At 34.1% G+C, this 17,382-nt stretch overlaps 1 long non-coding RNA gene across 3 annotated transcripts in view; it reads left to right on the top strand.

Annotated features, from left to right (window-relative positions):
- The window catches only part of LOC141544590 (uncharacterized), a 29,184-nt gene extending 16,493 nt beyond the window's left edge, over positions 1-12,691 (top strand). The window contains exons 5-10 of one of the 3 annotated variants that reach the window (XR_012482672.1): positions 2,669-2,898; positions 4,141-4,241; positions 5,509-5,611; positions 7,468-7,606; positions 11,402-11,443; positions 12,359-12,691. This is a non-coding gene — a long non-coding RNA (uncharacterized LOC141544590). The remainder of the gene's footprint in view (positions 1-2,668; positions 2,899-4,140; positions 4,242-5,508; positions 5,612-7,467; positions 7,607-11,401; positions 11,444-12,358) is intronic. The other 2 variants (XR_012482674.1, XR_012482673.1) reach the window with 2 other exon arrangements.
- Positions 12,692-17,382: the final 4,691 nt, after the last annotated feature.

The raw sequence follows: 17,382 nt of genomic DNA, 5'->3' as shown, positions 1-17,382 counted from the left end.
TAGTTTCTTCCATACTATTTTCCAGTTTCCCTAGCAATTTTTGTCAAATAGTGCATTCTTAGTCACTATTTTGTTTTGTGAACCTAACCTATTGCACTGATCTACTACTCTATTTCTTATCCAATATTGGTTGGTTAAGAAGGTCACTGCTTCAAATATAGTTTTAGATCTGATCCAGCAAGGCCAACTTTCTTTGCATTTTATTTTCATTAAATTCTTTGAAATTCTTCATGTTTTGTTCTACCAGATACATTTTATTATTTTTCTAGCGCTATGATTTCTAGGCATTTTGATTGGCATGACACTGAATAAGAAGATTAATTTATGTAGAATTGTCATTTTTATTGTATTTGCTTGGAGTATACATGAGCACTTAATATTCTTCAATGGTTTAAATCTAAATTTATTTGTGTCTAATGTGTTTTGTAATTATGTCCATATAGTTCCTGGCTTAGTTTTGGCAGATGGACTCCTGAATATTTTATATTGGCTATTGTAATTTTATGTGGAATTTGACTGTCCATCTCTTGCTACTAGCAGGGCTTTATTGATGACGTATAGAAATGATGATTTATGAGGTATTATTTTATATGTTGCAAATTTGCTTAAATTGATAATTGTTGCTAGTAGGTTTTCTTTTTATTTTTTTGGAGTTGATTTTCTAGGATTCTCTAAATATACCATGATATTATGTGCAAAGATTGACAGTTTTGTTTTCTTGTAACCTACTCCAATTCCTTCAATTTATTTTTCTTCTCTTATTGCTAAAGCTAGCATTTATAGTACAATATTTTTATTATAGCTTTTTATTACAAGATATATGCATAGGGAATTTTTCAGCATTGACAATTGCAAAACCTTTTGTTCCAACTTTTCCCCTCCTTCCCCCCACCTCTTCCCCCAGATGGCAGGTTGACCAATATATGTTAAATATGTTAAAGTATAAGTTAAATATCCAAACAGTTATTTTGCTGTACAAAAAGACTCAGGCTTTGAAATAGTGTACAATTAGCCTGTGAAGGAAATTAAAAATGCAGCCAGACAAAAATAGAAGGATTGAGAGTTCTATGTAGTGGTTCATAGTCATTTCCCAGAGTTCTTTCACTGGGTGTAGCTGGTTCAGTTCATTACTACTCTATTGGAACTGATTTGGCTCATCTCATTGTTGAAGACGGCCACATCCATCAGAATTGATCATCATATAGTATAGTTGTTGATTTTCTGGTCCTGCTCATTTCACTCAGCCTAAGTTCATGTAATTCTCTCCAGGTCTTTCTGAAATCATCCTGTTGGTCACTTCTGACATAACAATAATATTCCATAATATTCATATACCACCATTTACTCAGCCATTCTCCACTTGAGGGGCATCCACGTAGTTTCCAATTTCTGGCCACCACAAAGAGGGCTGCCACAAACATTTTTGCACATACAGGTCCCTTTCCTTTCTTTAACATCTCTTTGGGATACAAACCCAGTAGCAATACTGCTGGGTCAAAGGGTATGCACACTTTGATAACTTTTTAAGCATAGTTGCAAGTCATTCTCTAGAATGGCTGGATGTATTCACAATTCCACCAACAATGTATAAGTGTCCCCTCCCCCCCATTCAATGGTATCTTGCAGCATATTTCTTTAATGGTTTCTTCGAAATTCCTTTCTTTACTAATTCTATTGGTCTCCCAAAATAGATTTGAGATTTCCCAAATCTATTTCTATCTACCCCTCCTGGGTACCTGTTTTACCTCATCATTTTGTCTGTAAATTTTACTGATAAATAAAGGTACCTTTTGGAAAAGAGAATGTCCTTAAGAATTATTTACATGGACCTAGGATTTTGTATTTCAGATTAGTAATTACTACTCTCACCCCATCTGTTTTTTTTTTTTTTTTTTTTTTTTTTTTTTTTTTTTTTAACCAATGACAAGTGGCTAGAAACAAATTTATTCTTCTGTCATTAAATTTGGTGTCTTACAGTTGTTGGGCCATTTGGGAAGCATGAAGAGAGCACCTACACAATAAAACCTCTGTTAAATGTAGCATAATCCCTGGATACTATTACCAGAGTTTTGTAGATGAGAGACATATTATTTTCTCTGGTACTACAATTGCACTTTACACCTTAGTGACCTTCTAATTAGCCTAAATTTATTTTCTTTTTAGTAAAGTCTATTGCTCTTAGAATAATTGTTCTTGTTAGAATGATAAAAAGGAATTATTTCTTTGCAAATTCCTTTTAAGATCTATTATTTCTTTAGGCTTAACACAACTTAAGAAGGATTTGTTGATATTCATCAACAATTCATCCGAATTTCCTTGGTTATTTGCTCATTGTACTAAGAGCTGGAGAGAAAAGACACATGAAAAAAATGAGAGAATCCAGAAGACAATATGGAAGGAAGTACTAAATGCGTATTCTTCACTTTATATAAAAGCTAGTCACGTAGTAATGATTTCTTCTTTCTATCTTCTATCTTGGATATATTAATTTGTTTTAATAATCATTTTAGGAAAAACATTTTATAGCTGTTAGATAAGGATAATAACATATTTCCTTACAACTGAATTACAAATAATTGAATCTTCATCGTTTTCAATATTAGTATTTAAGTTGAAAGAAATTTCTTTTAATTCTGTAATTTCTTAAACTGATACTTTGTGGAAACAGGTTGAATACCTTAAGAAACAATTGGAAGAAATAATTTCACAAAATAGATACTTGGAACATATGAATACAAAGCTTAAAGAAGAAAGTATGAAATGTGACAGGCTGGATCTTGATCATCATTTACAAGGACCTAAATTAAAATACAATCAAGTGGAACAATATAGACCAAAGATTAAAGTACAAGTGAAGCCGGAGTCTGAAAAACAAATAGAGGCAATCTATTCTTACAGGTTATTTTATTTATCATTTTTATCTTTTTAAACTATTTCCATGTAAATACAGATTTATGATTTTTCCCATAGTCTAAATCCAGAATCTTTTAAAAAAATTTCCCTCTGCCTTTTACCCTTTATTATTAAAACATACGTATTTATTTTATTCTATTGATATCAATATAAAAAAGATAAAGAAACTATTGCCTTCTGTTGTAAATTCTGAAAAAAGATGATTCTCTTCCCTTGTCAAGAAATATGAAGTTACATATCCTGGATACTTTGTTTCCCAGATAGTCTTATAACCATAGTTAAGGCAATCATTATGAGCTCAGATTACCTTGAATTAGCATCTTTAAGATGCCTATGACAGAAACATAAGCTTTCCCAGACTGTCTTTATTACTGTGTTCAAGGCAATCTCTACACCTCAATATATATCCTTGTTCCTGTCTTTATTTTCCCTCCTCCCCTGAGATGATGTGAACCCCCTAATATTATATTTTCCATATAAAAGATGTTCTTATATTGAAGATTTTTGCTGAATCCTTTCTTGGTACTTTCTAGCTCACAACATCTTCTCTCTTTCTTCTTGCTAAATTGTAAGTCCCCATAGGGACGTAATCTTTCCCGTTGTTAATTCATATAATAAATAGCATACTTTTGGAAACTCTGATGGATATCTAGTCATGGTTCCATGTCATGAACCAAATCTTTATTTTGAAGTTTTCACATAATTTAGTGTATAATTCTTTCCCCTCCAAATCTATTTTTATTTATCCATCCAGGTTCTTTTTTATACCTTTGAAATCTTAAGTAAAAATAACCATATATACTATTAAGTTTTAAAAAAAAATAATTGACATAATATAAAAAAAATTAAGCATGAGTTTTTTTTTTTATTTTTGTTTGGTTAATATTTAAATTGGAAGAAAACATTTTGAAAAATTCTGGAGATATTTTTTTTCAAAATAACCATTGATTTTATAATGATCTAACATATTAGCTCTAGGAAAAGAACTAGTGAACTATCATCCAATAGAAATAATCTTTTCTTAAAATATTCAAATGTAATTTAGTTGACCTTGATCATGAGTTCCTTCAAAGTTAGAATCTATTTTTAGGAATTCAGAATTGCTCTCTGAATCACTGACTGAAAATAGAAGGAAAACTAGCAGAATATGGTAACAAAAATTTTATAATTTTTAAGATAGAATTAGGCATTTTTGTTAAGTTTCTTCTTGTTTTACATTTTGTTTAGATTCAAGAACTGGAAGCTGAATTCTTAAAAATGCAAATATCACATCAAGAGACTAAAGCAAAACTAGAGAGATGCAAAAAGGATTATTTTCAAGAATACAGGTACACCTAAACACAGAAAGGAAGAAAAAATACTTAAACTTTTAATTGCTTTTAAATTTTTCCATTTGGGTCAAAGGACCCAAGCTGAAACCATTTCTAGTCATGTGAAAAGGAGTTCCAAATCACTATTGATCAGAGAAATGCAAATTAAGACGATTCTGAGATACCACTGCATACCTGTCAGATTGGCTAAGATGACAGGAAACAATAATGAACAATGTTGGAGGGGATGTGGGAAAACTGGGACATTGATACATTTTTGATGGAACTGTGAATGGAACCACCCATTCTGGACAGAGGTCTACTCAAAAAATTATCAAACTGCATACCCTTTGATCCAGCAATGTTTCTATGGTGTTATGTCCTGAAAATATCTTAAAGGAGGGAAAGGGACCCACATATGCAAAAATGTGGCAGCTCCTTTTGTAGTGGCAAGAAACTGGAACCTTTGTGGATGTCCATCAGTTGGAATATGGCTGAATAAGTTATGGTATATGAATGTCATGGAATATTATTGTTCTGTAAGAAAAAATCAACACAATGATTTCAGAGAGACCAGGGGAGACATACATAAACTGATGCTAAGTGAAATGAGCAGAACCAGGCAATTATTATATATGGCAAAGTTATACGATAATCAATTTTCATGAATGTGACCCTTTTCTCCAGTGAGATGATTCAGGTCTATTGATGATCTTGGGATGATGGGAGCCATCTACACCCAGAGAGAGGACTGTGGAAACTGATGGTGTATAACAGCATTTTCACTCTTTTTGCTGTGTTTTGATTGAATTTTCTTTTCTCTCTCTCTCTCTCTCTCTCTCTCTCTCTCTCTCTCTCTCTCTCTCTCTCTCTCTCTCTCTTCTCTTTCTCTCTCTTTTTTAACTTTTAGATCTTATCTGTGTGTGTGCAACAAGATAATTGTATTTAATATGTATGCCTATATCATATTTAATTTATATTTTTATCATGTTTAATTTATATTGGATTTCTTGATATCTGGGGAATGGGGTGAGAAAGGAGCCAGAAATTGGAACACAAGGGTTTTTTCAAGGGTCAATGTTAAAAAAATAAAACAAAATAAAAAGTATAAAATAAAAATGAATATATAATTGGGACCTGAAAAAATATTAGTAATTTTTCCATTTGGAATGTAACAAATCATTAATGACCATATCTGTGACCTCAACAGGAATTGGGGGGGGGTTAACTGTAGAGATTATACTTGTATAAATATTAGTAAAATATATTTTAAAATGTTAACTAGGTACAAAGGAATGCAGTGGGAAGATGGTACCCTGGCTACAGAGTCAGAGGACTTTGCTTCAAATCTTCCTCTGGTGCTTGTACCTGTATGCCCTGGTGATGAGGTGAGGCCTAATTTTGGGGCTCCCAATATGGGAACCAAAAATATGATGAAGTTTAGGTTTTGGGGTTCCATTTAGTAGAGAATCAAATGACAAGTTCTAGATTTAGGGAACCAAAATGAGATTTTCTGGTGATCAGGGACTTAAATGAAAAGGTCTAGTGGTAGGTTTGTGGTTCAGGAAACCGAATGGAGAGGTTTGGCTCCCCTGCACCCTCTTGGGATTCAGCACAAGGGTAGGGAGTTTTGGGGAACCTTCTTCTGGCAATGCAGAGATTCTATGTAAAGGAATTTAAAAACCCAAAAACTTAGATTGACAAAAGAGGTTTTTTATAGTGATTGGGAATTAAGGTTAGAAATCCTGACAGAAAGGCATAAAGTCTCTTTAGGGAAATAAGTGAGGGTAAAGAGAGGGTAACACTGGAAAAGAATATTATTCCAGTGGGCAGAGGCTTCCTTGGCATAGCATGGTGTAGTCTAGCATGGCATAGCTTGTCATGTTTAGAACTTCTGCAAAGAGAGGGTTTTAGATTGGCTCTTTTATAATAGGAACTTTGGCTACAAGCTGATGGGGGCTAGAGGGTGGAGTTCCAAGTTGGCTCATCTACAAGCTGGGTTTCAGCTTCAGCTGAAATTTGAATTGAATAGGAAATAATTGAATAGGGTTGGAATTCTTTTGCTCAGGCCTAAATCAGCCCCCACCTAGATAATAGAATGACATTGCTTGTCTTGTTTCCCAGGGGCAGGATTCCAAATTGAGGCAGAATTGAAGGAGATTTTCTCCTTCAAGGATTTTTAGCATTTCAGGGTATCTTCTTCACTAAGACAAATCACTTTACCTTGCTTCATCTTTAAAATTCAGGATGTTTGATTAAGGAACTTTTAGGAAGCCTGGTTAGTGCTTAATGCAATGATAAGGATCCAATAAAAGTTACTAATTTTTAATCATGTCACATTTATATGCCCTATTATTTCTTTTCACTATGTGAAACAGATTAGCCCTTCGAGGATGGAATGAGAAAGTTGAAAATTAGAATAACATTATTATGATTTCACGAAATTACAAGACTAAAAGTTTTAAAGTGTTTTGGGATATGTATTAACAGTATCAGTCATAGAAATATATTAGACATTGTAACTACTCTTGTCCTAATAGTGACAACCAGGACTGTAGGACTTAGCCCCCATTGGAATTTAAATTAAAGTATTGTATAACCAAGGTAATATTTATTTTTTAAAAAAGCAGAATAGGTGAGTCTCCTTTGCACAATGACAATGGCGATTTTGTGGTCTGCATCCATTTGAGAGCCTCAAAACTATTTTTTTTTTTTTTAGCTTCAGCATAGTCTTTGTTTTAACCTTGATTTGGTTGCTAACTGGTCCCTTAAAACTACTTTAGTAATTTCCATATGAATTTATGTAATAAAGTGCTTTTAGTGGCTTCTTTAAAATCAGATTAATAAGGAATCCAGGATTTGCAAGTATTTTTTTTGTTATTTGTGTGTGTGTGTGTGTGTGTGTGTGTGTGTGTGTGTCTTTCCCTGGACCATTCTGGAAAACAACAACAACTTTTTCTTCACTAATTTTCTTTGTACCATTATAGGATCTTAATGGAAATAATTCAATTGAGTAAAAAACTTTTATAACTTTATATACTGTAATTGTTTTCAGAGTGAAGAAACTATTCAGGGACAAGTCACAATTGTGATAGTATTAACGAAAAACTACAACCATTAAAAAAAAATGTTAGCCCTTTATATGCTTTGAAATGTTCACAGAACTAATGAGAGACTAGTTATTGCATACTAAAATGCAGACATTTTAGAATGAAATACTAAAGAGTATAACTTTAATCAACAGATTTACTACAAGTTCCTTTGTGGAGCCACTTCAGGACCATGTTCTTGATAATTATCTGGACCTTTCTGGAAGAAATTCAAAATATTTTTTTGGAGAAACACAGACTTCAATAAATGGCAGGGAAGCCTGCTTTGCAAAGGTAGTCATTTAGATCTTATTTTCTCCTCTTTGATGCTAAAGATTTAATATAAAATATTCTGTTTAGTTGATTTCCATGCCTATGTATTTTTGTGATAAAAAAAAATGATCACTTTGTGAGGGATATAGAAGACCCTTACCCAAAATGACTACTCAGAGACCATTCAGTAGAAGGCAGAAAATTTGTTTATTGAAAACCTTCCAAAGATGAGCCCTCCCATCTCCAGATAAGAAAGAGAAAGAAAGCTCCCAGTTGGAGGGCTAAAGAAGTAGTAAAAATACATAACTTTTACACAAGAGATTACATCACAAGTAAGATGGCATTGAGAAGGGGAGGAAAGGCATCTAATGGGTTGTTGCTATTTGGAGAGATTGCAATGGAAGGTTTCTGTTTCCCCATAATCTCCTGATTTCTAGGAAACAGAAAATCAGCCCTTCAGGCTTAATGAAGCAGATAGTGGTCCAGCTAATAGATTAAATATCCATAAATGTCAAATACTGATAAATGTCATCAGCTCAGGTTAAGTAAATATGGTTATAGCTGGCCAATGTTCAAGTAAATATGAGCCTACACATAATATAGAGGTCATAGTGATGAGAGATAGGAAAGGGGGAACCCTGTTGTGGTCTGTGCAAAGATAGTCCCAATACAGTGCAGTGTCCCCTGGAAATGAATTGACAGTCATGAAAACTAGATTGATAAAACGGTTTATTGTAGAAATTTGGAAATAAAGTTAAATGTAGAAAGATGCCAGGGCCAAAGGTAGTTGCTGGGTGGGCAGGAACCCTTACATGGCCAGAAGAATAGCATGTTTTGTGGGGAAGGGCTCCTGCAAATAGATAGCTCCAGTTTGGCTCTTTTTATACTTAAAGGGGGCTTGTTGGTGGAGTCCCAAGCTCCTGGCAAGCTTTCAGCCAGGGTCAGTGTTGAGTAGAATTCAATGGGTTTAAACTGTGGGGGTTGGGAAAAACTCAAGTTAATTCAGATCCAGTGGGGGTTGGGCCCGATTATCATTGGAATTTAAAAGGATGCTTTTTGGCTAGCATTTGTGAATCAAAGGTCAGCCATGGGGGTTGGGGAATCAGAAAGGAATCTTAAAGGGATCTCAACCACCATCAATAGAAGAAACACAGAAAAAATGAAAACAAAATATAGAAAAATAATACATATAATCCTGTAAAAATCTTCACCTTATTGCTCTCTATTCCACACACATTTACATAATAATAATTTAAAATTCTTGATAATGTTTTAAAGTTTTTAGGGTTTTTTTTTTTTTTAAGTTTAAAGGTTATATTTTAAATATTTTTTTAAAAATCCACAACTGTCAGTCCTTTAATCTAATGATGATTTAATCATGAAAAGGTATGTAGTCTACATTCATTAATGTTCTTTTTGAATCTCTCTTTGTGACTTGAAGCACATTGGTCTAAAACTATTAAAAAAATATCCTCCATATTAATGCTTTTTTTTATTCTTTTTTTTTTTTTTTTTTTTGTAATCATTGTTTACTCCAATGATACAAACCTGATGGGAAGAAAAATCCTGTAGTTTACACTATATTTTAAAGGATTAGGAAGATGGGATTTGAGAAAACCAATTTAATATATTTTTTCTTATTAAATGGGGTTCAATAATTTAGCATGTTAAAATCATTTCCTTTCTTTTGTATGTATTTATTGACTTAAAACTTAAACATAAAATAAGAAAAAAAAACAGATAAAAAAAAAACAACAACCTTGTCATGTGCTGGATAGAACACTGGGAAGCATTCAAAATATTTAGCAACAAATTTTAATTCAAGGAAACATATGATGAGGTTAGTAGCAGTCAGAGAGTTGTGGAAATCCCCTTTTGTTCAGAGGTGCAAGTTCTTTGTGATAGAATTCAAGAACCTGAACTATTAATTGGCAAACATGGAAGTTTATTGTTGGATTGGAAGCTAGTTTTCTAAGACACTGACTTCTTTAGTGGCAAAGTCCTAATAGGGAAATTGAGGCTGGCACTGAGATGAGAATGCCTTCTCAGCAGGCAGAATCCTTTGGACATTCTGCAATGAATGAGTTCAGAATTTGCCCTTTAAATAGGAATCTTGATGCTCAAGTTTCAGGTTGAAAAAAGAAGCCAAAGTCCCCAGGTCTAAATGCTTATCAGTATCTGACCCAGATCTCCCATTGGAATTTCCAGAAAGGTTCTGGCATCCCCAAAAGATTAATGGAGTGCTTTTTGACCAAGATTTCTGATAGAATAATGATGCTTAACTTGTGTTCCCAGGAATGCCTGAGACTCCCAACTCTCTTTTTGTATAGATCAAAGGGAACAGTTTCACAGTGATAATGTTTTAAAGGAAACACAGTTTCACTCCCCTACATGTATATAATATAAAAGGCATTATATTCATAAATGTCCAGTTTTCTTCTAGTTTTGCTTCCTTCTAGGTTTTCTTTTGCTCTCTACTGTGTATTTTTTTATTTTTATGTACCTTTCCTTCTTTTCTTGACCTTTCCAAAGAAAGCTTCAGTTAAGCCAAATATATATAATATATACTCACATATACTTATATGTACCTACACATATATTTTTCTAAAATATTAATATGGTTGACATAATGTAGATTTCATTCTTACTATAATCTTTTTTCAACTTTGATTTTGTCAGAGTTCAATGATTACTTTTTATACATTTTTAAAAATAAATTTTGCTCCTGATCATTGGTATTATATTGGTGTTTGTATCTTCTTTTCACCATCCTTTCTAACTGTTCTACTTGACTTCTATCTGTTGACTGGCCTTGTTATTACTTTATCTCCAAGCTGCCCCTGACCCCTGCCCAAACACCATGGATATCATTTTTATCTTCTCCTCTAGCCTTATACCTTCCTCTTAATCCTATACATATTAATCTACACCTCTTATCCCAATGCTATTCAGTTAAATACATTTCTGTACCCCACCTTATCCTCTTCCTTCCCTCTTAATTCTTTAAAGATTTTTGTTGCATTACTATACCCTTTTTGGTGTGTCTATGCCAAGAAGGGATAACATACTGACATGCACGCATGTGTAAGAGAAAGAGAGAAATTCTTTTTTTATATTGGCCCTTATATGTAAAATTCTCTATTAAATCCAGGTTTGTTTGAGAGAAAATCCTGAAAATGTGACATTTTATTGAATGTCCTTTTGTTTTTATTCAATAGTGTACTTAACTTTGCTGGGTGAAATATTTTCATCCACAATTTTAGGGTTTTTCTAAATGGAATTCTTATTTTATTTTTCCCATTTTAAATTTAATATTTTCCTTTAACCAATTACATGACAATCATTTTTATATTTATTTTAGAACTTGGAGTTCCAGATTCTCTTCCTTCCTCTCTCCCACCATAACTACACTTTATCCTCCCACTGAAAAGCTACATGTAAAGATATGCAAAAACACTTCCATCTAAGTCATGTTGCTACCAAAAAAAACAGATTTTCTCCACCTATCTGAAGAAACATTAAGTAAAAAATATATTTGCTTCAATCTGTATTCTGACACAATCAGTTCCTTCTCTATCCAGATGTGGATAGTATTTTTCAACATAAGTCCTTCACAATAATCTTGAATCATTGTATTGCTGAGAACATTGCTAATACTTTAGACACATAATATACTCTACTTTATATCACTTTGCAAAAGCTGATGGAGAATTTCTTTGGATGTCTGCAATTTTTAAAAAGATTTCTTGAGTCCTTTGTATTATCTTATTCCTCATTTTCTTCATTTTTCTGAAATATAATTTAATGTTATTTCAGATGCAGCAGGAGTTGGAAACCCTGTAACTACAATTGATGATGGTATGTCCAAATGATTCATAAATAAACTATCATAATTTTATGCTATGCCTGATTTGTAAATATACTTTAAAAAATTCCATTATGATGCTTGTCCAGTGCCACCATCCCTCCTCTTCACCAATGTAAAGTGACCATTGATTCTTTTATGAAAGCATTCCTTACTTTCCAGATGTGAGCGATAATCCAAGATTAATGACAAATCAGTGAGCATTTTTACACACTCTTTAGGGGCATAGCTCCAAATTCAGAACAAAGGTCCAACTCTCACGCTATCAGGTGAATACAACTCCTGTTATAGATATCACAACAACAAAAAAAGAAGTCATAGCTAAATCAAAGAATGATTTACATTTCTTCAAATAGTCAAATAAAATAATTGGCATGGTTGGTTTCATTGTGAGTCCAGAGGCAACAATATACATAATTAAATAAGAAATACAACTCAGCAGGAGCTTAAGTAAATAGACTACCATGAATATAACTATAATTGCAACTCATATATTGACTTTTACTACAAAGGTAAAAGAATACTATTATGTAAACAATTTGATGAGTTGCTCCAAAATCAACATAGATCTGAAATATACATATGCATTTCATATTTTATCTGATTTGAATTTCAAAACAACTAGATGATTTCTAGGAAAACTTGAATTGAAGTCCTTCCTATGAAATATATAGAACATGAAAACATAGGCAAGTCACTTACCTTCAAAATGTTCAGAAAACTCTTTAAGACTCAGTTTTACCAGTGACTATTTCCATGATTCCTTGATATAATGAATCCTTAGTGCCAGGAGAAAAACACACACACACACACGCACACACACACACACACACACACACACACACACACACACAGAAGCATATACTTAAATGTATCAATTATTTTTTCTTCTTTCTTTTTTCCCCTAGCTATAGCTGAGCTTCCATCTACATCTTACTGGCCTTCTCCAATGGGATGCCCTAGAAAGCCAAATTTGAATTGGGATCCAGTTTCCAGCCCAACTCAGGAATACTTAGGATGTGTCAAGAAAATTTACATGTTTTAAATAAAGGAAGAAATAATATACATTTGTGAGTTGAAATTTGAGAAATAATTCATTTGAATCCTTACTTCATTCTAATCAGTATTTATCAATTTGATGGAATACTATCAAAGTTCTGTATGTAAGACCTGAGAGCTAGGATCTACAGAATCCTAAGTTCAGTTGCTTAATCATATAGAAAGTTAACTCCATCCTTGTATTCCCCTTCTCATGGAGACCAAGGCCATTGTGGCAGTCATAAAAACTATATGCAAAGTCCCTCCAAATATTCTTGTACTTCTGAATCAATCACTGGTCTAATAGGACCAGGTGACCATCTTAAGATTACTTAGATCACTCAATTCAAGATGATTTGTACCATTTTCTCATACCCAAACTAAGGAGAATCCCGTCCATCTGTGGGATATTCCTTACCTCACTCACCTTGCCACCCTGCTGACATGAGTTTGCTTAATTAATAATAATAATTAATAATTAATCTCTTATAGCTGTTCTTGAATGTCCAGACATTTAACCCTATAAAAATTGGGACCTAGAATGAGGAAGTATCCCAGATTGTGAGGAAGAGCTGAGGTTCACTTCATTTCAGAGAACTGTGGACCCTTTAAAACAGTGACATAGGCTTTGAGTTCAGCCTCAGGCTCTTCTCATTTAGGCGGGATAATTTTAATTTCCAAAATGATAGCTTCTTTGGTGGAATACTGATGCTCTTTTGACCAGTCCCTGCCAAGACCCAAAAAGAAAGTGCTCACAAAGTGGCAATTTCATGGAGGGATCGCCCATAAATATAAGTGCCTCCCTATCTGCACACAAATTCTCTTGAGTTTAGGTAAGCCTCTTCAGAATTAAAGTTTGCCTTCATTAACACTAAATTCTTTTTCTTTTCAGAAGGGCCCTAATTTATCTCAATTTTTAAGTTTTGTACCAATCAAAATCTATATTTATATGTATTATATGGCCCTCCTTTTAAAATTTTAAGGGTATACTATGGGTTATTTTTCTCTACTTTTCTTATTTTTGTTTTCTGAAGTCTGGGAAGAGATTCAGCTGTAGAATTGCTAATTCCTTAATTTCAGCCAGCTAGCCACCTATGTAATTTTACAACTTCCTGTTGGTAGGGTTAAAATCTATTTTTTTTTTTTTTGCCTTTAAATCCATTCAACAAGAAGTCATCATTCTTCTCATCAGTAGAGAAATTTCTTAAAATGCTTGAGAAGGAACTTTCACCTGCTCATATTATGTTAAGGTTCATCCTAGGATGAATCCCTTGATGGGTATGGATGAGAAGTGAGATTCTCCACTCCATTGTTCTGTTCCAACACCTTCAAAAAGGTATAATTTGTTATAGAACCACCAGGCTTAGGGAGAGAGATTCCTCACCACCTGCTGTTCAGACATATGACCATCCTGGGAACAATCACACCCTCTTTTGAAAGAAGAAAACTCTTCCAAAGAGAAGGAAAGCAGAAAGTTATTCTCATTTTTATTTACTTTGGACTGTTTGTTACCAACAACTAGAGTTAAATTTTCAAGAAGTTTTAAAGGGGAGTAGGCATAAAAATTGTTGAATGTTTCCTTATAGGAAAAAAAAATCAACTCTAGTTGACTAGTCTTGGGAGCCTAGTTAAGAAGTGGAAATATTGGAGAATTTTTCAAAACAAATCCCTAAAGATCAGAGTGTTAGATATAGGAAAGATGTCCATGTGGACAGGTTTCCAGAGGTTAAGAAATTGCCTTCCTAGTTATCATATTCAAGGGAGTTGGTGTCCAATATCTGCAACTAAAAAACTTCCCAGAAGGAATAGCCAGTAAGTTAAGGATGAATGAAGGGACAAAGAAATTTGAAATCTAGTTTCAGTATTAATTCTGGGCTTGAAAGTATAGGATTGGGGGCAGAGCTAAGAAGGCAGAGAAGATACATGCAAATGTGTAAGCTCCCTTCTTCCCTCAATACCAACTAGTTAAATCAGCCTCGTGGACTGATAAAAACCAAAAGGATTAGAAGTACAACTTACCACCTGAAGAAAATCTGAAATTTCAATAGAAAAGGTCGGTTCTGAGGGGAGGAAAGAAAGATCAGCACAGGAAGGGTTAGGTGCTAGCACACTGTGCCAAACAGGTTGGGGAAAACTCTAGGATCAGAGAAGATGTGAAATAGAGGAATCTAGCATAAACTGAGAGCTCTACTCTGCTTATAAAACAGCAGATCAGAAGAGAAATCAAAGCCATTTTAAAATATAAAGCCAGATCCTAGAACCACCTCAATCCGGAAGTGATCTAATACCAATCTCAGCATAGCCGCCTTCTGCTGTCCAGGGCTTCTCCTTGGGGCAGTTAAGAACCTGAACAGCATGGGACACAGCTTGGGGCAGCTCTAATCCACATAGTACAAGGCTCAGTCTGAGGCAGTGGAATTCTAGCAGTATTGAAACTCCAACAACAGCAGAACTCCCAAAGAAATGGAATCTCTGCAGAAGGGACCGTGGTTTCCCGTCAGACACTTCCGGTTTCAGCACAGGGGCTTTTCAAGTCAGCTGCTAATATCCACGGCCTCATAGGACGCCTTGGCCTGGGTTTGTGATGCTTTCACTGTTCAGCCTTAAACCTCAAGACAGTTGCTAGGCCACACAGCAGGGGTCCTTCACTAGGCACTCCTCACAGCGCAGCTATGCTAACCACCTCTGAGGCATTTCTGGGGAGGGACGAGGGGAACTCTCTCCCAGAGCACTCTCTTAGGCCAGTCACAGGATTGATGCATCCATCTTTGCTGGGAGGAAGGTGATACATTTCTTATCCAAAGGCAGACTTCCCACAGAGTGTTAACAATTAGTGAGAAGCTGAAGAGAACTATTGACACCTTCTATACAGAGAAAGAGCGGGTATCCAACCCTGAGGCGGCTAACAGCAGAGAATCTCCAGATAACATCTTAAAGGGTAATGATACCTGCCCCCCATCACATAAATCTCTCCTAGAAGAGACTATTAAAAAAATTGGGAAAGGAAAGAGAACCTATGATAGAGGATAAAATTGTCCTGAAATTTGATTTGGAAAAAATAAAGAATTCACAGGACGTTCAGGGAGACAAAATTTGTGAATTGGAAAAGGTTAAAATATCACAGGAAAGTAGGATTTCTGAATTGGAAAACATGAAAAAATTCCCAAGAAAGTAGGATTTGTGATTTGGAAAAATAAAATAACTCAATTTAAACAAAAATAGTGAAATGGAAAAAAAAAAATTAACAGACCAAAATAATTCATTTAAAAACTCAATTGGACATATAAAAAAAGAACTAAAAAATGTGAATGAAGAAAATAACTCATTAAAAATCAGGACTGAATACAAATGAATGATTCATTGAGAAACCAAGAATCAGTCAAACAAAACAAAAACAAAAGCAAAAATGAAAAGCTGGAGAATAACGTCAAATATTTACTGGGAAAATCTATAGAACTGGAAAATAGATCTAGGAGAGATCATCTCAGGATCATTAGACTTCCCGAAAATTATGATTGAAAAAAAGCTTAGATTCTAAGAAATCATCAAAGAGAACTGTCCAATGATAATAGAAACAGAAGGGAAAATAGTCATTGAAAGAATTCATTGAACACCTTCTGAAAAAGACCCTAAAAAAGAACTCCACAGAAGATAGTGGCTAAATTGAAGAACTACCAAACTAAGGAAAATATATTGCAAACAGGTAGGAAAAAACAATTCAAATATCAAGGTGACACAATAAGGATCACTCAAGGTCTGGCTGCCTCTACATTAAAGGATCAAAGGGCCTGGAACCAGATATTCCGAAAGGCAAAAGAACAAGAATTGCAACCAAGAATAAACTACCCAGCTAAATTTAGCATTTTCTTTCATGGAAGAAGATGGTCATTTAATGAAATAAAGGAATTCCTTTTCTTTCTAAGAAAAAAAAAAAAAAAAAAAGACTTAAACAGAAAAGTTTGATCTACATCCACAAGACTCAAGAGAAGCAGAAAAAGGTAAAAAGAACTATTGAGAACTGTATCTCTGTTGTGGATATACAGAAAGTCTACATGGATAATTTGATTTTACTGATATAACAATAAAAAGGGAAGTAGTAAAGGGAAGGAGATAGTATCAGAAACAGGGAAAGGAGAGATAAAAAGAGGGAAACTACATCCCAGGAAGAGACATTAAAAAAAATCTTCTACATCTGAGGGAATTTAGAGTGGGGAAGAAACATTGTGTGAATCTTACTCTCATCAGAGTAGGTTCAAAGAGTAAATAATTGACAAATTTTTTTTTCAGAGAATTCTCTCTCACCTCATAAGGGGGGAGAGGAATAGGGAAAAGGAAAAGGGGAATAAGGGAAGGATACAAGAAAGGGGAAGTGATTTAAAAGGAGGGGGAGGGATACTAAAATGTGGGGTCCATAAATTCAATACTGAGGAAGGGGTTCAGGGGGGAGAAGGGGGAAAAAAGCATAATTAGGGGATCTGATTGCAGGAAATACAGAATTAGTAATTTTAACTATAAATGTGAATGGGATGAACTCTCCCATTAAATGGAGGCGGATAGCAGACTGGATCAAAAGAACTTTACAATATGTTTTTTTTACAAGAAACACACTTAAAGCAGGCAAATACATACAGAGTAAAGGTAAACAGTTGAAGTAGAATATATTATGATTCAGGTGAAGCCAAAAAAATTAGGGGAAGCCATCCTTATCTCAAATCAAGCAAAAGCAGAAATTGATCTAATTAAAAGAGATAAGGAAGGAAACTATATCCTGCTAAAAGTTAGCTTAGACAATGATGCAGAAGGCTCTCTTCATCTTAAGTCCATTGGAACTGGCCTGAATCACCTTATTATTGAAAAAAAGCCATGTACATCAAAATTGATCATTGTATAATCC

The sequence above is a fragment of the Sminthopsis crassicaudata genome, chromosome 5, assembly GCF_048593235.1.
Source record: "Sminthopsis crassicaudata isolate SCR6 chromosome 5, ASM4859323v1, whole genome shotgun sequence".
Classification (NCBI taxonomy): domain Eukaryota; kingdom Metazoa; phylum Chordata; class Mammalia; order Dasyuromorphia; family Dasyuridae; genus Sminthopsis; species Sminthopsis crassicaudata.
Note: the sequence above shows the minus strand (reverse complement) of the source record. Positions and strands in the feature narration are given on the sequence as shown.